The sequence below is a fragment of the Tyto alba genome, unplaced genomic scaffold (genome assembly GCF_018691265.1).
Source record: "Tyto alba isolate M040663 unplaced genomic scaffold, T.alba_DEE_v4.0 Super-Scaffold_38, whole genome shotgun sequence".
NCBI classification, from domain to species: Eukaryota; Metazoa; Chordata; class Aves; order Strigiformes; family Tytonidae; genus Tyto; species Tyto alba.
Window position 1 is genome coordinate 32581917 of NW_024881313.1, and position 23301 is coordinate 32605217.

Sequence of the window (23301 nt, forward strand, 5' to 3'; positions counted from 1 at the left end):
TCCATCATTGCTGTCTGTAAAGTAAAAGTCTTAAGAGAGTATTTAAGGCATAATGAAGATGAAAGCTTCTTCTATGTAAATGGCAACAGTCTTCTCAAGATGATGCTTCTCAGGCTTGGCTTTACATGTCTGTTCCCAGGCTATCACTGAGAAGGACTAAGGACCAAGCTGTCCAAGGATTTGTCTGGAAAGAAGCCACAGCTTTCCAAGGCAGCAGGAGGTGAGATGAATCAGAAGCTGTCCAAGATGTCTGAGTCTTCTGAAGTCCAACTCCAAGAAGTTTACCTTTACTATCAGTGAGAACTTCAGGCTTGGGGTACCACTGTGACCAACAACAAGAGAACAGCTTATGGTCAAATAAGATTAACAGCTAAGAGAAAGTAAGAGGAGGGCACAGTGGCTTGCCTGGCATTGAATGGTTAGTCTATAGCAGAACAAGTGATAGCTCCTGGGGTGCTCCTGCGGTGGTCCCAGGTCAGCACCTCAACCCTTGAGCCTTGCTGCCTCTGACAGTGTGGGTCAGCGTCAGACTTCAGTAGTGGGCTGATACGTGTGTGCCTTCCTCGCTTTGAGCAATTGAGGTAATTTCAGTGCACAAATGATATCTCAGCGTGGGCAAGAGTATGAATGGGTGCCCACAACTGCCTGTGGACACATGGACACACGAAACCTGACTGCAGTAGATCTTGGTACAATAAGTAAAGCAATAGAGATAACTAAGCACACATTAATAAAGTCTGACTCTAGTGCATACTGCCATTCTTGTTTATTCATACGTTGACACCAATATCAGCAGTACACATTTCTTAAACAAAATCCATGTCCTGCACTGCTAATTGTTAACATAACAGAGGGTTCGTGAACCTGTCTTTCATCACATCACTTAAACATTATTTAAACAGTATTTTATTACATTTATTTCTTCAGAGGTAAAAACATTTCCTTGCTCTGACTGTCAACTGATTTGAAAACTAAATATCTAAATTGCTGTAGTTTATTTTTCACAATGTTTTCTATATTGTTTCAGTATTAGCCTTTGAGAATAAACCAAAAAATTTATCCCTCTGTTGTCTTAATTTTAGGATATCAGAAGACTGCTTTCCCATGAAAGAAATATTGGCTGGCTTGTTAACAGAATGTGTTTTATACCCTGGTTTGGGTCTTCAAAAGTGAGCAAGGGAGTTAGATGCCCAAACCCAGTGACTTTCAATGAGAATTGGTTACTTAAAATTCAGAGGCCTCCTTCAAAAGCTCATCCCTAATCTCTTCAGAAAAATTTCTACTTCATTGTAATTAAATGTGGATTTAGACTTCAGTATAAATTCACCTTGACTAAAATTTATAAAAGCATCCTGATGTCCTATTTTCAGAATGGCTCAGACCCTGGACAGCCCAAGGTCTACTGGAAGTCCCCAAAATTACTAATGTCATATCTACAGTGTGGCACTGGAAGCCTTTCCTGAGCTCCTGAGTTCAGATGTTTGCATCTGCCAATTTTCATCCTACAGTAAGGTCTGTACACCCACCACCTTCCCTCCCACCAAGAGCCAGTGGTGTGTGGGCCGTGACCTGGCGAAGGTGACCAAGATGGTGAGATGTGCAATGAATCGCAACTGCCTGCACTTTGTACATAACCCATGTCTCCCATGGCTGTAAGGTTTAGGAACCTCAAGTTACTCTAGTGTTTTGAAAACATAAGATTTTTTTGTCTTTCTAGGGTTTTTGGCTATGATCTCTTCTGGTCTGATGGGTTGAACAATTAAAGGAATTCATGTTATTAGGATATTACTCCTCAAGAAGAAGGGACAGGTTTGTCTTGGCATGAGTGAATAGGGAGTCATAATGTAACTTGAAGGGAACATAGAGGATGGATAGATGTGGACATAGTATCTCTCTCCTCAGTTGAGCTGCTGTGTAATATGTAGAACAGATTTTACGAGTGGCATAATTGTCTTATGTCTATTGATTACTTTTCCACTTTAGCAAAGAAGAGGGGGTCAGTGAAACCCGATATTTAAAGCAATGCCAGGAAAGCAAAGAAAAAACCTTCTCTAGAAGCTTTAAGTTTAAGATTCTTACTTATCTTGGTATGATTGCAGGAGTTTCAATTCTAGGCTCTGTTTCTGCAGACCTCTGCATGTTTCTATGCACATGAGCCAACCTGTAGCCTTCTCTATTATCACAATCACAGCATGCTCATATGTGCTCTCAAAATCAGAGATGTGATCCAGGGCCTGGCTCTCACTGCTTCACTGCAAATTGCTACTGGGTGACAAATAGTTTTCAGCCCCAGGAAAGAAAATAAAATAGTCTTTCAAAGGTTCCCTGTGCTACACTGGAATTAAACAAAAAAAAAAAAAAAAGAAGGAAAAAAAGAAAAAAAAGAGAAGCCTTTATTTTGTGTTTTTCTGTAGGCAAGAACTGGTAGCTCCTATTGTCTGGGAAGCCCCAGATTAAGATTTCCCATCTACTGATTCACACATGAGTCTTGAATTTTTTAGTGGTTTTTTTCCTTTCTTTTTTTTTTTTTTTTAATTCAGAAAACACTGATTTGCTGATGATGAAAGGTTTTTTTGGAAGAATCACATGATCCAGCTCTGATAAACTGGTAAGCTTTTTAGTTCCAGGAGGACGTTCATGTGTGAGGCTGGATTGCCACCTAGACAGAGCAGTTCCTTAGAAAGAGAAAGTTAGGCGGGCGGGTCTGTGCTGGTAACCAGTTCCTTGTCCCGTAGTCAAAAGGTATGACATGAGTTCTGCCTGGATCCATGATAAACACTCTTCACCCTGTAGTGTTCACTGTGTCCTGCACTGTCCCCAGTCCAATAGCTTAATACTCTTAAATAGTGATATCTGGAATGAGATCAATTCAATGATATGGATGATCCAAGATCAATGCCTGAGCCCATGTGTGACACTTGGCAGCCAGAGCCCTTTGTGACTCCAGCTTTCCCTTCTGGGTACCACAGGCATCAGCACCACCAGTGCTTCCACCGTTGGGGTTGTCACACATTTTTTGACAGCCCAATCTCTGATTTTCCCCAGCAGAGTATTGATTATTCTGAGATTCATCTTTTTTCTTGTTTTTGAACATAAAATTCATCCCAAAGCTGAGAAATGTTTTTTGATTAAGCTTTTGCGAGTCTTGATGCTTTCTGTAATCAGTTTTGGTTCCAGCAAATCAGGCTGGATGTGAGTGTGTGGACAGAATAAAATACACCTCAGAGCAACCTCCCTACAAACAGCCCTCCTAGTCAGAGTCTCATTCTACATTTCTGCCTCTGAATTTGCGTTGCTTGTCTAATTATGTTGGCTGCTGTGTAATTATTTTCATGGAACAATAATTTTAACAGCATGCAGTTTATCAGAGGTGCAAATTATGCATAATAACATACAGAAATTTTCAGCTAAAACTTCCACAACGTTCAGAAGTCCTTGCATTTTTCAACCAATCGAAGAGGAAAAAAATATTCTCCATTTTGTATCCTTCCTTTCCCTTTTTCTTAGAGAAAACAACCTACTGATTTTCTTTGAGTCAATTAAACCCATTTGAAATAAAGCACTTTTATTTTGGAATAAGACTGTCCACATGGGGAGTTAATCAAGAATAATTATTCCTCTCTAAATTCACATCCTCGAATAATTTGAATTAAATCCCCAGTATAGACAAGCCCTAAATGTCAGAGGAGGTTAAAAAAAAAAGTCAGCTAGAGGAGCTCTATCATATCAGAAAGCAATGAAAATAAAAACCTTGTCTAGGCACCCAGGCCTGGCTGGAGAGGAAAACCATGTCAGGACTGATTCAGACTCATTCACCACACTTGATTACACATGCACTTGCTCAGTGCTTTGAAGTCAATCACATATACATTTCAGTAGCATCATCTGTACGTATGCACTCTGGCGGTGATAGCAGCACCGGGGAGGACTGCAATCATCAGAAGTGAGCAAGTTTAAACATATTTCAGGGAAAGAATTTTGCTCACGGATGCCTTTTCCCCTTGCTTTTCCAGCAGGCTGAAGGCAACAGGACTTGCACACCTTTCAGAGTCGGGGAGCTATGGGGAATTTAGGCAGATCTGCACTTCCATCTCAGCTTTGCCAGTTGGTTTTATTAAAACCCCAACTTTGTGTTCAGATTGCTGCCTACTGAGCAACAAGGTTTGTAGCCATTATTTTTCTAAAACAACATTAACACTGCTGTGCCTTTGCTGTGCCAAGAGCCAGCGGTTGCGGTAGCCTCTGGAGAGTCTGGAGGCAGAGCCAGGTCCCCCCATCCTCTGTAGCCCCCTACGGTAACAAAAATACTTTCACTGTATTTACCTGCGTAATACTGCACCCCCCAAAGCAAACCACTGTCTGCCAGCAAGCAAAGCCTGGAGGCAAATCCCATAGCCATCATACAAACACCCACAGTGATGGGTGGTAGATGGCTTGGCCAGGATTTCCATCTGCAAAGCTTCAAGATGCCACGAATGTCTGAGCTCAAGCTTTTATCAAACACAAGGCACGTGCCAGAGCAGTACTTATATTTTGAGGTGATTCTCTGTTCAACATAGCTTTTCTCACCAAAGTGTACACTGTGACTGGACCCCCTGAAGGTTTCACAAGGAAGGTGGGGCTATTGGGCAAATCAAAAAGAAAGCATTTTTATATATAGCTTGATGTTCCCCTTATGGGAGGCAAACCAGGTTAGCCCACTGGGCTCAGCCCCATAACACAGTGCTTGGGTTTGCTTTTTCTGAGTGGAAAAAAAAAACAAAACAAAACAAAACAAGAAATCAGCTCCTGAGGCGAACAGCCCCTTGGCTGTCATTTTGGTGAGAGGAAACGTGCCCAAGGAAGCACCACATGTCCACAGCCATGGTTCCACCTCATCTCTCCCCCTCCCTGAAGGCCAGAGAACAACCAGCATTTGCAGTGCAGGAGCATGCAGATTATGCTGTCTTCGCCACCATCCTGTCCCAGCTTCCCTGTCCTCTTCTGTCCCTTCCCTGCATGCCCAAACACCCAGGGAAACCCCAGGTCCTTTCTTGAGGAGTTTCTGTATGTGTTGGGGAGGGAGAACAAGCTTGGTCTCTTGGAAATGAGGGACACAAGTAGCCACTGGAACGATTTTTGAAAGAATTTCAGTCTCTCCCTCATGAGGTGGGCTAACGGGGACAAATCCCAGGGGTGGCATTTATCCAGAAGAAAAAGTATCACTGTCGGTGAACAGGGTGACAGGGCAGTGAAGAGGGGGGAGGTTGGCTGCCATCCCCAGCACCTGTGACTGGGCACTACTGCCAGCACGTGGAGGGAATTCCTTCAGAGGCAGAAAGTCATAAAGCAAAAGCTCAGATTAATCAGACATCAGAAAAAAATCAAGTTACAGTGCTTGATAGGAGTACAAACCATGTGGAAATGATGAGAGTCCTTGAACGGTGAGAGGATGAAGCACCACTTGGCACTCGGTGGCTAGGTGAAGCACAGGGTGTGATGTAAAGTGCAGCACTTGGTCCCCAGCACCTCAGCCCTGTCCTGCATCACACTCAAGGGCTGGGGCAAGGGTTTTTCCCAGCTCAGGGGGAAATGGCTACTTAAAAGTATATTCAGAAGAATGTCATTGGATGTTGTCCAGAAAGTTTATTCTCTGGAGTTATGCAACACTGCTTTGTCATTCCTGTGCTCAAGTGATCCATGGAAATACCAGGGTGTGAATGAAATCCTTTTTCAGCTGCTTCGAGTCAAGGCAGTACAATCCTTCTTCTGTCCGATTTCTAGCCATGTCAGTGAGGAACCAGCAGAGCAGGGCTCCACGTCTGACTGTTCCTGAAGGAGGTTGGTTTTCACATTCTCGTTACATGGTCCTGTGATGGCTCTTCCCATTCCCCTGACGTCTGATCATTGTTGTTTGATCTGACAATTTCTGGGTCATGGTAGCATTAACATTGCTTTTGAGGAAGAGGAATTCATTGGACAGTTACTATGTTTTGTAATTGGGGGGGTTGACTCAAAGGACTACTGGAGCAAGCACCTAGATACTTGTTTCTGGAGGATCCTGAATTCACTGCAGATGCAGGAAGATGGAGCTAAGGAAGTGAATCTGGGCAGAAGATGAGCATGATTGGATGCATAGTGTCACCTCAAAAGAAAGTTGACAGAAGATTGTGATGACCATACAGGAAAACAAGTGGCCACACTGAAACAGAAATCCAGTTTTCATGGAAGCCTATTGTGAATGCTGATCTCCTGATCACGAGGGCTGTGCAGTACTTTCTGTCACCTCTTCTTGCTCTCTTACAGCAGATGTGGCTGGGAGAGGTTTCCTTGTCTCATTTCCCTACCGTGAAGTTCAGGTGGAGCATCACACTTGTTGACACCACACTATGCCTGTGGTATTGATGCCAGCTGTTGTTATCATTTCAAGTCCTAGTTCAAAATCTGGAGTTTATCTCCAGAATAATGAGAAGGCTCCATGAATCCATGAATGATGGCCCCAGCAGCCAGAGCACAGATTCCTGAAGATCCTGAGGTACATCTGAGAGTGACAGACTTTCCTGGGCTGTTAGTGTCAGCAGCTCTGATCCGGAGTGTATAAGGAAACTAAGAGGAACAAGATCAGCTCAGTCCAGCTCAGATACTAAAGCATTTCAGTTTTAAGTGGAGAAATGTTTCTTTAAGGTGCTCTACCAGTATGCACTGCTGTCAACTGCAGATATCACTGAGGCTTCCATTAAAATAGATTAAATTAGGGAGATATCCCATCACATAGAAGTCGCTTTAGTGGACTGGTGACAGCCTTTCTCTGCATCTATCAAGACCTAAGATGGATGAGAATAAATAAGCTCTGGCCATTTCTCAAATTAATGCCTTGCCACTTTTCCACTGCTCTCCAAAACTGTACAGCAGAGAGAAAGACCAAAACCCGTTGGTACTGTTCATCCCTTTCTGTCATATGGGGTTTTTGATGATTTCTCTGCAGTCTTTGCTCTGTATTTTTGGCTTTTTTTTTTTTTTTTCCCCCAAAAAGTTTTCTGTTGCTAAAACTCATTGAGGTAAGCGTCTGTCAGACCAAAGTATAGAGACAGATGGACTTCTTAATACCGTCTTGAACACTCAGAGAAGTCAATGAACAGGATTTAATCTCGTGTGTGACATGAAAGGTTGTTCGTCAGCTAATACTCTGGGCAGGTTAAATGTAACTGTAGGGTCAGCTCTTGCAGCAGGAGCAAAATATTTAAGCAAAATGTCAATTCTGTGTGCCACAATGTTACCAGCTTCTTTGTGGAAAAGCTCCAAGTATAAAAACTCTTGTTATATAAATAGTGCTTCCCGCACAAAGTTGCAGAGCACAACTTTGCAATGGTGTTCTGCATTTTACATTAACGTACCAGCCGACATGTATTTCTGTTCATCAGGTATAAGTAGAGTCTCCAGACACATGAATTTCAAGTCAGGGGCTTTCTCTGAATTGAATTCTTTGATAAGTTCCATTATTACATTTTTAAACCACATACGAAGTCCTGATAACTCTCAAAATATAAAATTATAGAAATTATTTAAGACCAAGATATTGGTTTAAATCCTTCAACTAATTATCAAATTCCAACCCTCAGGAATAAGGCAGTAGAACTTCCTAGCTAAGGCAGAGTACTCATATGAAGATGGGTATGGATCTGTAGGCTACTTTACTCAAATTAAGTATTTCAGGAAAGCACAAGTGTGCTTTCCTCACTGCCTAAAATATCAACCTGAAATTCCATTTCTTCCTTGTGCACTGAGTACATGAAACATTCTGTGGGTAGCAGTGTCTGTGGACATCTAAGTTTTTTGTGACCTCTCTGACTCCTACTATAGCTACAAGGCAAGATATGTTGCACTCATCTCCTGATCTTTACTACATATGTTTGATAGGCAACTACAGAAAATCTACTCTCTGACTCAGTTAAGCAGATCTGAGTTTATTTTATTGGATTAATTTATTGGATTAACTTATTTTCTTGGATACCTTTTCAGCCAGGGACTTTTCTACTGAGTGGATTAAATTCACTCTAGACACAACAATATTTCTGACTTTGAACATGAACAGGAATTTACTTTTTTCCTCATAGCTCTTTTCCGTTGTCATTAAAAACAGCACATCGACAACATGAAAGACCAATGTTACCAGCTTTCATGAAGAATCAAGCACCTATGCCAACAGCAGCATTTGTATTTCCTAGCACCCATCCCTACAGCCTCCCACCCTTCCTTGCGGGGGGAGCATCGTAAGCAGTACAAAGGGAATAATATGTCTGTGACTGATTTGTCTCTTTTGTGCTGAGATTACCCACTACAACACCGTCTGCAGATGCTTTTGTGATTTTTGTCCTTGTTCCTTAACGGCACGAAGCAGTTTTTAAAACCATGGGAGATAAGTATGCTCAGCGTGTATGGATACTGCTCAGTGAAGCAGCTACCAAATTGCATTTTGAATAACATCCCTGAATTTACTAATCTCTTCTTATAAAGGCAAAATATTTACACTACTGAGTCAAAGGCTGAGATCTTCAGTTTGCTCAGTGCTGTCTCAAGTCTGTTTCTCTTGGATACAATGGCAGATTTACCATCAGCTTCTTTGGGAGTCATAGTCTGGCCAAAAACAAGGGCTTATGGAAATACCAACCATAGTTCCTAATCCCCTGCAGGAAGACTTTCCAGAGAGGCTGTGCTGTCAAGCCCCCTTTCCCCTTCCTCAAAAAGTTATATTTGCATTTTATGTAGTGTCCCCATTTGCTAGACCCTTTGGTGAAAAATCTGAAGCAAGAAGAGATATTTAATTTCCATACAGCTAGCGGTGTATTCTTCTATTCAATAATGGAAAGATTATGCTTTTAATCTAGGTAGACTCATCTGTTCAGGGCAAGTATATATACTTTATGTGATGATGAAACTGGATGTTACGAGTAAAACTATATTTCTAGGCTTCCAGGTTCCAGGCTTCCCTTTACACACCATAACTTTATTTGTTCCAAAGCCAAAATAAACTGGACAGATAAGATAAAATTAATTCCCTAATCCATAGGCATAGCATAAGCCTCCCTTGTAATTCTCCACGTGTTGTTCCAGTCCATAGCTTGTAAGTCCTGTGCCAATACACAGCTCTCCATAAGGGCTGTTGCCTATAGATCAACAACTCAGTGGCATTACCCCACCTCTCATCAACTGCTTTATGGCCCCATTTCTGCCAAGGACTGGATACTGTGGTACTGCAGGCAAGATCAAAGAATATGGAAAGAAACATGTTGCCATAATAAAAATAAAGTCTTCATCCAGAATAGTCCTGGCTACTTCTCAGTGTGATGAGACCTGTAATGTAATATGTTTGGATCTCTTTATCAGTTCCTTTATATGTATGGCTTCCTTATTTCTAACATTTACTGTCAAGATATCCAAGATTTATCTCTAGACTTTAAACAGAAGAATGTGGGCTGCCTGAATCTCAGTTCTCGCTGAAGTTATTTGCTGCTTCATGCAGCATTGCTGTAAGCTCTCTGTGCTGCCTTCTCTGTTTCTCCTGGCTACCTTTCAGTCCTTAGCTTTCCATATTTCCTAGCCTGAGCTCCCCTGAAGGACTGAATCAAACTTTAGTGTTTAAGAAACTCGACAGACATCACCTTCTGTGTCATCAGGTGCAGTGTTGTTTGCTCACTGGAGCTGTAAAATGCTCTTAAAGCCTTGACATGTGAAACTTGGCTCTGCAGCAATGAAGCTCGTGCTTTCTGTCTTCCACAGCAGAAATCTGCAGGCTGACTTCTGAGCTGGATTTTTCTTTTTTAACCCTACAATGGGACTTAACATTTTTGAGAGGTTTCAGTCTGCATTCAACAAATGAACTGATTCTGTTTTCATCTATCAGAAGTCCTAGGCACTTTAGAACCTTTAAAGTGAAATGATCCAGGAGGCTTGGCAGGTATTAAAGACCTCTCATTTACTTGCCGATCAGTTATGTTGCTTATAGTCTTCCACAAACAGATCTTTACTGGGCTGTAGCAGCAAAAAGGGAAAAACTTTGTTCTTGACATTTCCCTGAACACCCTTCAGCAGTGCTATAAACAGCCAGTGGGCACATCCTTCTCTTGTGTTTTTATTTAATGAAGATCACTTTCAGTTATTTTCACCCCAATGCTGCACCCTTACCTTTTTGTCAGAGACAAATACTATTCAGCTTCTTGCATTGGCACATTTTCCAGTTATATTGGGATGTTTTATCACATAGTCCATATACTGATTGCTTTTCTTTGTTACCTGTCCCTGAAGTCCTCTGTCAGGGATGCTCAGGTTTTCTGCTTTGTGTTTCTTTGAGCTTTTTTGTCTAACCTCAGGGCATTGAAACTTAGAGCCTTTGATATTCTGTGAGGGCTTCACAGTGAAATACTCATCAACTAACTGCTCTGACTTAAATGTTGGTCTAATCTGGAATTTAGTCTGACAAATGTAGCAGCTAACCCATCTCATGTCTTGCTCAGCTCAGACTAGAGACAGGACTGACTCCACTGTGATGGGATGATAAGTGTGTGTGACTCGGGATGGAAAAGACCATCATGGAGCACCGGGAAACACCGCTCAGGCTCAGATATCTCCATCCATGGGCCTCTGCAGTGTGCCTAGCCCAGCCAATTCCAGCTACTTTCACAACAGCATCATGTAACCAGGGTTTTGGCAGCTCTCCCCTCGCCCATGCAAACCAGGAATGGCCAAGCAGTGACAGTACAGGATACAGTAACCTGTGTCAGAAATGTGCTTGGCTTAAGTCAGCTCTGAAATCTGAAAAGCTGTAGCACATGCTAGCCTTTGCTTGATCTTTTCTTAACACCACCATTGTCCAGATCCTGGTCGGGATGCCCACATGCAGCCACGTCTTCTCCCTCCCCACATATGAAGATGAGAGGAGACTGACTTGGACTTCAGTGCTCCAAATTACAAGCTCTGGTACAAGAAATTGCTAGAAGCAGTAACACTGGCTAAGCTATGCTGATGTCTCAACAAACTTCTGGAGGCATTTCAGGAAATATTAATGTCATGACCTGTGAAAGTAATTTCTGCTCCTGTGCAGAGCATCTCCTTCTCCCAGTGGTATGGGGAGAGTAGTATGGGCTTCTCCCTCTCCTCTGTCATCTCCTTGCCCCCCAAGTTAGACAGATATTGGTGTTACCTTTGAGATGCTCAACTCCTGTGCATAAAGGTCCCATCAGCTGTGTTACAATAGCTGGAGCCTGTGACGGTTCTCCAAATGCCTTTAATCAGTACAGGAAAGACATGGACCTGTTGGAGCAGGTCCAGAGGAGGGCCACAGAAATGATCAGAGGGATGGAACATCTCTCCAACCAGCTGAGAGAGTTGGGGTTTATCCCAGAGAAGGTTCCATGGAGGCCTTATGGTGACCATTCAATACTTAAAGGGGGCTTATAAGATGGGAACAGACTTTTTATCAGGTCCTGTAACAGCAGGACAAGGGGTAATGATTTTAAACTAAAAGAGAGTAGATTCAGACTAGATATAAGGAAGAAATTTTTTTACAATAATGGTGGAGAGACACTGGAACAGGAAGCCCAGCGAGGTGATGCCCTGTCTCTGGAAACATTCAAGGCCAGGTTGGACGGGGCTGTGAGCATCCTGATCTAGTTGAAGATGTCTCTGCTTATTGCAGGAGGGTTGAACTAGATGACCTTTAAAGGTCTATTCCAACTCACACCATTCTATGATCCAGTTGACCCTGCATTGCTGTATGGCTGAGCTCTCCCTCAGCAAGATGACTTGTCAGGACCAGTCACCTTTCAGAGGTAGGTGACACAAATTGTCTCAGTGCCCATCTTTAACACAGCTGGACAAGACTCAGGTGACCCAAAGTCTGGGACCATCTCCTCCTCTGTGAGATGGGAAGGTGAGATCTGAGAAGGTAAGTCTTCTCTGGTACAGTTTTCAGGAGAGAAGTATTAGACTATTGAATTATTCTTGTCTGCTGCTCCTGTACTTCCAGCACAGCCTTTTTCTCCCATTTTACTTCTATGGTGATGTCTGTCATCTATTCTGTTTTGAGACCCCTCATCAATACATAAACTCTTATTACAGCTCTTCATTGTCTGTTCTTGGTGATATTAAGCTTATTCTACTTACCACTCCCCATCATTGCTTCCAGCCTGATGGCCCTTCTCTTCCAGTCCCTCTGCCCTGTGGGAAAGCTATTCCTTACCCCACAGTGGACCAGGCAGACGGGCTGCCAAGTCACCTTTCCCCAGGACTGGTTCACCCCACATGCCCCACCCGCTTGCAGGAGCAGCAGTGCCCAAATTCACGGCACTAACTGATGTAAAGGCAACTGCAAGTCCACCAGGTCAGCTCATGTCCTCTGGTCCCTGCTGGTCTTCCCCTACCAGACCATGCTCACTTCTTTCCCATTCCTACTTTAAATTCCCGGTGTGACTCTGAATAGCTGTTTGTATACCTCCCTACTACCAAACTGGCTTCTTTGTTCTGCCTCTGGCTACCAGCTGCAATTGAGGAACCAAACTGGGAAGGCACCCCAGTTGGGCTGTTTGGGCTATTGAAAGAGAAACACCTTCCCTGCCAGGTTATATAGACAACATATAGCTGTTTCCTATCTCCATAGTGTCTATCAAAACTCATTAGTCATACACTTGTGGTTTCTTTATAGCCTCGTGTTCCCAAGGGTTGAGGCTGGGGGGGGCGCGGGGGAGATGGAGGAAAGTGTGACACCTTTTAGGTCAGTAACATTAGTTTATGGATAATTGGTGAGTTGGACAATTCAATGAATCGCTTAAGGCACTGCAGAGGGCACCACAAAGAGCAGCTTTGGTGTGATATGTCCTACAGACTTGACTTACTACGCGCCTTCCTTCTGTGGGGTATATGCAATGTACACCACCCATTTCCCAGGCAAATAAACCACCTGCTGTCCTCCCCGTTGCTGTCAGGATTTGGATCTTGGGAGTCCTCATCTCTGTCTCCTTGTGGTGCTGCTAAGCCTCCTAAATTGATGAAGACTGGTACTGGCTATTACCTGGAGATTTTGATACAAAAACATCGAAACATTAAATGACTTTCCATTTCTTCTGAGGCTCTTTGGGACTTACATTTTCTGTGTCTAAAATGGCATGCGATTCAAAGTGTCATCTCTCTGGCATGAAGTCCTTATTTCCTATATGCTGCATCTGCCTGATTTGACTGTGTTGGTCTTTCAGCCGCAAAAATATCCGGCAGGGCAGATCTCACTCTTGCAGTCAAATAAAGGTGTTACTCTGTTCTAAAAGACTGGATAAATGACTTGTGCAGCCACCAAAGCATCTCATAACAGCAGCAGGAAATGCCTAGATGGCATGTTGCAAGTGCAAGAGACAATAAGGGGTGAAACAGCAGCATGTTGTGCTGGGATCGGTGAAAGCTTTTCATAGTCCCCTCTGTGGAGTGTCAGCCTTGGGATTTACCCGGGTTGTGGGCTCCCAGACCTGCCAAGGAGCTGGTTGGGTTTCCAGTCCTGCATGGTGAAACAAGTGGGTATGTGATTTGGAGATGCTGTAGCAGACCATCTCAGGGGCTTGCTCAGTACTGCTGTGATAAGTGGGCTCTGAAAATTAAAAAGGGGAGGAGTTTTTTTCTTCCAGTTGCAGCATGGAGCTGTAAAATGAACAGCAAGTGTTCTCTTAAAAAGAAAAAAAAAAAAACACCAAAAACAAACAAACAAACAAACAAAAGGCCAGAAAACTCCCTGTATTTAAATATTTCACACATAAGAGCTTAAAACCTTAAGTGTACATTCCCATTCTCTTGCGGTTTATAAAAAGATAACGGAGAGGACCTATCAGGCCTGTCCTAGGACAACACAACCCACTCTGTTTATGCGATGGTGATGTGTCTTCGTACAGAGAAATGCAAAGTGTCAGCCAAAACCTAAAAGGTCTCCTTAGGGCACCCCGAGGTCTGCCCGCAGCCCTGCGGGGCCAGGCTGCACTACTGCCGTTACACCTCTGGGCTGCAGGGCAGGCACTCTTTCAGGGCAGTGCTTTCCCAAAACCATCCCCAGAGATGGCCTGACCTGCACTGAGACAGGGGTGAGAGCAGAGATTTATTTTTTTTCAGCCTGGCAGTACCCATTTCCTAAACACTGACTTTTTTGCTCTATGTTTTTTCCCACAAAAAATAACCAAGGAAAAATTTGTACTTGGGCTAGGTGAATTGTGGGAGGAGTCGTGAAGTGGAGGCATTAAAAAAAAATAGCTTCTGTTTAAAGAGGAGCTGTTCTGCCATGTATTTCCTTAACTTACATAAAATAATTAGGCTTTATGAGCTTTACTTACCCATTACTCTGATCTTGAAAAAAGGTGTCAAAGGGGTTAATGCTCTTATAAGCGTATGATCCTGTAAAGTATAATTTTTCACTCAAAAAAATAAGCTTATAAAAGAGTGGCTGTTCCTCTCTTGTTTTCTTTGGGCATTTCCTGCAATTCAGATTTTATACTATTGAAACAGACCCATCCTGAGCATTTTCAGAGTATCTATGTATGACTATAGTTTTCATTCAGAGTAGTTACGAGTTTTCTTTACAACACCAGTCTTAAACTTTCTGTGAATCACTGGTAATGTTATAAGGCAAAGAGGTAACTATAGCTTTTCAATTCCTGAAATTCCTATGAGCCCTTCTGGGGCTATTTGATTTATTGACAACCAAGATCAGATGGAATTTGGTTGCCTTAATCCAGACTGTAATACATATGGCTCCACACATATGGGTTACAGACAGTAGCTGATACTGCAACTGTTGTGCCAGAAGATTTGCAGTAGAGTATCAGGAAAAGAAGAACAATTTCTATATTTCTCTCCTTTTTTATAATTTGAGATAATTTCCCCCCCCCCCCTTTTTTTTTTTAAATCTTCTTGATCAAAATATTATATGAAAAGCAGCTTTCTACAAATATTTTATTGGAAAGAAGAAAACACTGGGCTAAGCCTGGGTTCTGATAATGCTGTACACATCACCAAGCAGATGTGGTAGTGGCTGAGCTCCCTGCTGAGACTTATGAGATCTCCTTGTCTTTTGTCAGGGAGAATGTAGCCTGCTCGATGCTGCCAAGGGCAAGCAACAGCAAGACGGGGGCAGACTTGTCCCCCCAGTCCAATATGGGAAATTAGGTTAATCAGGTGAAGACACATTGCACATTCCACACTCAATGGAGTGAATTGCAGATGGAAGATTTACAGTCATTTTCTTGGCTTGACACCCCCCAGGCCCTATCCAGTGTGTTATTTTAAACAGCCTTCTTAATACTAATTTGCATGTCAGTGTCTAATATATATCTATATCTTTCATGCTCTGCAGTGTAATGTGAGTGGAAGCTGTGGGTGCTTTTAGCAGTGTTCTACAACAGCCCTGAGGACAGCCTCAGAGGCACTGATGTGTCCCCGAGAGATGCTGCTGAGATCCTGGAGGGCACTGGAAGCAAAGAAACATAGAGCTGAGATGTGAAAATTAACCCAGAGACAAAACTAACATTGACCATAGTTAGAGGAGAGTGGAGGCTGGATGGCTCTGCTGAAAAAACAACTGAGAAAAAAGATATCCTGCCAAAACCCAGTATCTGCTATTGAAGATACAAGTCACAATATTGAAGATACTTGTAAAATGCACTTTCTACCTACCTGTCAGCCTGGTTGGCTTTTAGTATTCAATGGAGACTTGAATATTCTTTGGTGGTGCGTGAGCACACAGCATCCAGTACAGTTGCCATGCAGTCACAGATGGAGAATTACTTGTGTGTGTACACACACAGACACAGATATACATATATATATGTATATTTAATGTGCAGCCTGTATTTGAAATCTCACCTACGTCCACACCAAGCCAATTTATGGGTAGATGATGGAAGGTCGTAATTAGAATTAATTAATCCAGTGGGAAATCCATTCCCCTGCAGCTCTCAGTAAAAGGCAGATTGGCAATATAAGGAGGATAAGCAGTACTTCTAAAGCTCTTCTTAGTTATTCTTGTCACTTCCAATATCCTCTAGGGTGTGAACAGGTCTAATCTCTCACTCTGGGAGCCACCCATTTTACTGGTGTGCACTTTCTCTCAAGGGGGAGAAGCTAAAGATATAGTCCAACACCTTAAAGATGCTGGTGAAATATAGAGTATCCTTACAATCTGCTTCCCCAAATCCCTCCAAACCCTCCAAATGGAAATAAAAATCCCCTTCCAAGCCCACCTCAGACACTGGCATGTATATAGAAGCAGGGTTGCTGTTTCTGAATATTTTGATGGGCAAACAAAGGCATAACTGACTGTGTAACTCACCTGGTCCATGGCAGAGCTAGAACCTGGAGCCTGGTGCTACCATCCACTAGACCACGCTGTCTCCTATAGAGAGAACTGGTGTCTGGCTTTTTGGAGGAGGAAGAAGATGCTTCCCCACTCCCAGATGTTTCCCAGATTTTGTTGCATGGAAGCTAAACAGAAACTTTCACAAGAACTATATTTTATGTTTTCTTACAAAGTAAATTGATTTTTCTTCAATAATCCCGTTCTGCAGTGTTTGCACCATCTCTCCTGAATCAAGATGTGCTAGGAATGCACTAAAAAGTTACTACTATTTAATGCTTGGTGCCTCAGTAGTACCGATAGTCCTAATCATGGAGCAACCAACTCTACATGACCCAGCATAAAGACATTACAGAAAATCAGCTTTTGCCCAAAGGTGTTTCTAATCCAAATTAGTTTAATAATAAAAATGAGTATTTTTTAAATAGGATAAATCAGAGTTTGCCCTGAAAATTTGGAAACTGGAGGATAAAAGGAAAAACCATTCCATCAGAGAAGATAAAATTAGCTGTGGTCTAAATTTCGCTGCAGTATCTCATGAGCCTTTGGTGCTCTTCAAATGTCCCACACGTATATTAGTTTTATACCCACTTGAGGATGAATTCATTTTCACATAGGATTTTTAATGCTTAATTATTCTTCTTTTGTTCTTATCTCCGTCACTATCTGAGTTTTAAGTTGTTTAGTTGCTTGGTGATTCAAGTTTTTCAGTTTCCTGAAGAGAGAGCGCAAAGGTGTTGAGGAAAAAAGTCCCACCGACACAAGTGGAGATTTCCCAGAGAGGGCACTGTGGCTGACCGACCAGACCCAGCCTTCCAGGGAGAACATCAGCACCCAGTAAATGTCAAATTCAGACTCATAGGGATTAAAATCTACGTGCGTCCTCACCCAGTTGAATTTCTACTGGCATCAGCCTCACACCTGCGTGCTCACAGGGACATTAACATCCTATTTTTAACAGCCAGCCACCATGCAAGTTTCCATCTGAAATGTAATGTTGGTGATAAGAAAGTCCAGACTGGCTGCATTTATCTCCATCAAGTTTCTCTAGAAACTACATATGCTTTATCCTCATTTGTCTCAAACTTGTAAAAATGTTTATGTCCCATAAAGTCCTTGGAAAAGCCCACAAATTCATGAACATTTCAACAATCTATGTCTACACAAAACTCTTGTATTTCTTAATCTTTCTCCCTTACATATGCATATTTTTTTTTTAAATTAGAGATAATCCCAGAGAAAACATCTGTATAAAATGAAGATCAGAGTTAAGAATGCATTTCTAGAACTTAAGGGCATTTTCCTAACCAGTTGTAATTAACCTTAAAAAAAGCATAAAACCCTCAAGAAGTCCAGATATAAATATACACTACCGAAGAATCAAAAGCGTGTTAAGGCAATAAACACTGAAGTATCCAGTGACCTGGACTGGCTCCCATCAGATAAAATGGAGAATACTATTGCTGTCAATGGGACACAGATCCTAAGTTAGCTGTAGGTTGTCAGGGGTGGAGGGACAGTTGTTCAAAGCATTGATCACGAGAAGTTGATAGCAGCTTATTTCAGATGTTAAAAGTTGGTATCAGTTTTGTTTGTGTGTTCTGTGTTGCCTTTCCTTATGATTTTGCGTATTTGGTTGTTTTATGCATTTTTTTAATGGCACACATTTTTTTCTTGAAGCATTTAGTTTATTTGTGGATTTTACGATATTAAGCTAGTTATTAAGGAAATTATTTTCACTCAGCCAAGATGTTCTTAATGGGTGATTAAGTTCCCCAACAACTGTTTCTTTACTGAAAAAGGCAAGGCAATCTTTTAAAACCACTGACCATCCAGCATCTCCCATGAAAATGCATTTGAAAATGGCACTATCAGTTTAGGACACAACTCCAGGAACCCACCAAAGAAATGTGAGATTTTAGCCTGCAAGTGACTCATGGGGCGCCATGGCCAACGGGGCTGGTCAACCCTCCTTCCCAAATGGGTGTTGAAGGGGGCTGGGTCCTGGGCTGGCTCTCAACCAGAGGATAACAAAATCCTTCAGAAACCTGCTGCTTGTCAAACTGGTTGAAGGAAGGACACCTCTTGATAGTCTAGGTTAGCAGAATTGGGATGGAAAAGGTGATTTCCAAGAAAAAGCTCCCAGACATCTCTGACACACCCTGAGCTGAGGTCTTAAGTCATAGTCGGACTTCTGATTAATAGTTTGGGCATTTTACCAGTGAACTACAAGCCCAAGAATGGCAATTTTTTGCCATTTTTTTTTTTTTTTAAGTTTTGTTATTTTTTTAAATTACATGTTAAAAATTAAATCTAGCCAGGACACATGTCCTCATAGCTCTGTCTGGGGAATCATCATCTCACGGGTTGTACAAGTGCCTGCCACTCCTGCTGCAACAGCTTTGGTAAAAAGAGGTGATTTGGAAAGGAAACGCTCCAGAGAAATTAAGCCCTTTTATACAGGTAATCAACTGAAGTGAGTGAAAGGGCTTTCCCTCCCGAGAGCTCCTCGCCCTAGTGGAAGTGATTCTATAGATGCTATTTTGAAAGCATGTCATATCCATTGTGTTTTGAAACATTTAATTATTTGTGACTCCCTTCAGCGTGGGAGCCTTTCTTCGGCAGTGCTAGGTGGGGTAATACTCTCATAATCATCTCTTGAATATCGTGTGGAGTCTATCGCTGTGGGATGGGGAATCAATGACAGCCAGATATTTGGAGGTTGGGTGCCTGGTGTTCAGCACAGATTATGCTCATGATATTCAGTTCATGGCATGCAGGTATGCCTGGTTTTATACTATATTTTTGTGTATGTGGTCATCCCCATTAATTTGCATTTGCTTTGAAAACAGATGTCTTTGGTATTTGTAGATTTGTATGCAATTTTGCTGTTAAAAAAACCACTCATGAATACTTACAGCAATCTGGAAAAGTTACACAGCTGTATCTAAGGCATTATCAAATGTATCCTTAGAGCACATGGCTTATAAAAATATGCATGTGCTTGGAATATTTGGATCTACCATCCCTATAAACATTCTAAATCCCAAACCAGAAATTACAAAGGCTTAATTGTAGAAAATTAGGCTTAATTCAAGAAATCAACTGCTTTTAACTTTTTCTTTTAACTAAAATAACATCCAGTTGTATCAAGTATCTTCATGCACTGAACAGAAAAGCAGCCGAATTTGGGTTTTGTCCTACCAATCGTACACAAGGGATGCTTCAGGGACAACCATCCCCTTAAGATAAATCCAGAAAGCAGTTCTTACTGTTAATTTCCCTATGTGTATAAACATTTCTCAGTGTTTAAGTAAAATCAGCTTTTAGTTTTCTGCAGAATGGGAGTTAACTCCCTGGAGAAACGCAGGGAGTGCCAGCACAGCGCTGGAAGAAGCTGACCTTTGGTACCTGTAAATGCAGCCGAGAGGCGGCCGCTCCTGCCAGCTGGGGTGATAATCCCCTTTGCCTCTGGTAAGCGATAGCTGATAAGTCTGCACAGAATTAGTTGGTGATGTTTATTTATCAGCTGGGTCTCTTTTCACCACTGCTAAGTTACTCAGAGTCAATTTTTTGGGTAGGGGAACTTAGTTTAGATTGCTCATAGGTGAGGTTATGAATTTCTGCAGGCTTCCCCTGGGCAGGTATGCGGGTAGATGTGTTGGAGGGCAGCTCTAAATGTTTGCAATAGATTTTTTTGAGAAAGAGAAAGCAAAAAAAAAAACACCAAAACTTCAGCATTCCTCGAATACCTCTCACAAAGGCTAAATGCCCTTGTTTTTGTTAGACTGACTGAAGGAAGAGGCAGTATCTGGCTTTCTCGCGGCAGCCAGGATGCTGGCAATGCTCGTTGGGGCTCGTGGAGCAGCAGTGGGGAGGCCCATGGCTTTTCTGCTCCTTTCCATGTGATTCCATGTGAGCATCCCAGCTATGTGAGTTACAGCTGCCCCTAGTAGGAGGGAGGAGCAGGGCCCTGAGGCTGGGACAAGCGCTCTGCTCTCACTAGTTTTGAGCAGAATACAAAATATAGGCTGGGACTGTGCATTGCCATAGAAAATCTAGTGTAAAATAGGTAAATCTCCTAGGTGTCCAATTGCTCTTCTCTGTGCAGAGCTCACCTGGATCACTTCTGCTCTCAAGCCATCATTCAGGTAGCCTTAAACTGCACTTGGACATCCTTTCTCAGGATGGGCACACTCACAACAATTTTGTGCTGAGAAACTGGAATAAGGTTCTTCTGGACCTTCTGGATCCAGTGCGCTTAGATACCCAGATACCCTACTTAAGCATGACAGATATATTTATATATATATATATATATATACACACACATATATATGACACATACAGGTAAGCATATAGGTATGTGCTTATGTCCCACTAAAGTCAGAGGATCAATACTTTGAAGTGTTTACTGTAAGTGGGGAATAACAAGATGCTGTGCAATGTTTAAAAATATACCTCAAATGGGCAATTTTCCACAGGTTTATATTATTTTGTGACCCGGCAATACCTTTGAACAAAACCTCCTGCTCACTTCTTGTTTCCTGGACATTCAAAAACCAATCCAGCATCCAACTGAAAGCTCTATTAAGAAATAAAAAAAGAAATTATGCGATGAATTCACATGACAGACCAGTCAGGGCTGCATTTCTTTAGTAAGCTTTTTTTCTTTTTGTCTGCTAATTTATGGTCCTCTCCTCAAAAGGCTTATGGGGCTGGGGTGGCTTCACAGAGGTGGAAAGAGCTTTCCCAGGCACCGAAAGGATGTATTACCTTCTGTCCAGGAATAGAAAAAGAAAAAAAATCTCTTGCTGTTGACTGAGGACAATGTCACCCTAAGCTGCTGCCCACAAGGACTCTGTGATGTATTTCATCATTCCTTGAACAAGTGGGGATGTGCACATGGGACCTTGAGGACAGAAATGTCCCTGGTTTAGGGGAGGGTTCAGTAAATGAGGCCATGAGAAGTTGCTCTGTGCCAGGGGTCAGAGGTATGTAAGTAGCTTCAGAGACACGTGGTGTGAGCGGGGATGGAGTAGGCAGAGGAGACACAAAATCTGGCCCCTAAGAAAAAATGGACAGCTATCACAGGTCTAGTTTAGACAGCACCCGTGCTAATAATGTCGTGCTAGAGGTTGTTTTAAGTGAAAATTAAACTGCTTTAACTACATCCCTAAACAAAGAGAAAAGCTAGGAAAAAAAATATGTAGGAACTATCATTTATGTGGAGACTTGCTTTTCCAACCCCTTGTCCTCATCAAGGGATGAGTGTGGGCACCGAAGGACAGCCAGAGGATAAGCAATGTGCCAGGATCCTCACTGTAAAGTTGTCATAGTTATGAGCTTCGACTCTGGGGTAAGCTGGGATGGGATTCATAGATCCACAACCCCAGTGATGCTGGGGAGACATAGCCCATCTAAAACCTGTCATAGCCTTGGTCAGTGCTGTGATGGTGTGGGCAAAACCCAGGGATTTCTGCTGAAACCTAAGCAGGAGCCTAGGTTAACAGCAACACGAAGCCATGGCCAGATGGTTACCATCCAGCAGAGGAATAATGAAGGTATTAAGGTTAATTTAACAGGCTTAAGTCTATAGGTGGTCTTAGAAGGCTGCAGTCAAGTAGCTGAAACCTGCCACCCTTTGCTTGCCCTGGAAGCGTGCAAGCAGCAACGGTGGATGGAGGCTCGTGCAAAACTCTCAGTGCAGGTTTAGTGCTGTGGAGGATGTGCTGGATTTCCCCAGGGAGCGTGGGGGGAGGCTGCAGACCTGCCTTTCTGAGTGGAGAGTGCTGGGGCAGTAGGAAAGAGGAGTTTGAAAAATTCTGAGCTTTTAGTAAGGATATCTATGAAGCAAAGAAATGTCCATGGATTAGAAAATTTTATCTACTGTCATGTATAAGACTAGTTAAAAATTTCCAGCGGGGCTTCCCTTTATCAATGTTATTTCCTGCACTGTAGTTGCAGCCTGTCCCTTGACAGGCATGTTGCTGCTTTAAAATTACAACCTTAATAGAGCAATGAGAAGAACCTGCTGTTTTATTTTCAACACCAGGGAGTAGCAACCCTTTCAACTCACCTGCTTATGGGGAAGGAAAAAGAGGTTCAGGAGGTACAAGGTGTCACCCCCAGGGAGGAGGTGACACAGCTGGCATCAGTGGGGAGTGTCACCCCCCAGCTGGGAACCGATGGCTCCAGGGATGCACCATTACTCAGCCCAGATGAGGATCCCATGGGAATCCCAGCAGGCCAGCACTTCATCTTAGTTCACTTTCCCAAAATGAAACTCCACGACGTGCTCTCCAGCACCGAGGCCTCCCAACAAGGGGTGACATCCATCCATGCACTCCACGACGGGGTGTTCACCTCCAGCCTGACTCCTCAGCTCTTCATTCTGCAGACCTCCCCAGCTGTCCCCACCAAGGAGTTGGCCCAAGCCCAGCAGCACAGACAGTTGTGTTTCAATGCCTGTGACGGTGCCTGTTGAGTCTGTCAGCCCAGATGTGGCCCGTGGGACTGAACATTTAAACCTTCTTCAGCCCAGCAGGCTATCAAACAATTTTTTTTTCATATTTTCTCTCCTTTTCTGGGGACTCAGTCATGTACATGAGCTGTTCCCAGTTTCTCTGCCTAGTCAGCCTTTCCTAACGGCATCTGGCAACCCTCACAGGCAGCTCTTCGTTAGGAGAACTCATTTCGCCTGGGGAAGAGGTGGGAAAGGATGATCAAAGCACTTGGGTTCCTCCTCAGCCTCTTTTTGCTTTCTGGGTTTATCCAGTCAGCGCTCGAGTGCATTTGAGTCCATCCTGCAGTGCAAGGGAGGAATAGGGTCCTTTGTTTGCTTGTTGATAAAGCACCTTACTTCTAATTAACAGAGTGATTTAATTAACATTAGTCAGAATCTGCCTGGTTTTGTTCCCTTAGGGGATAAAGGGAGGATAGCAGGC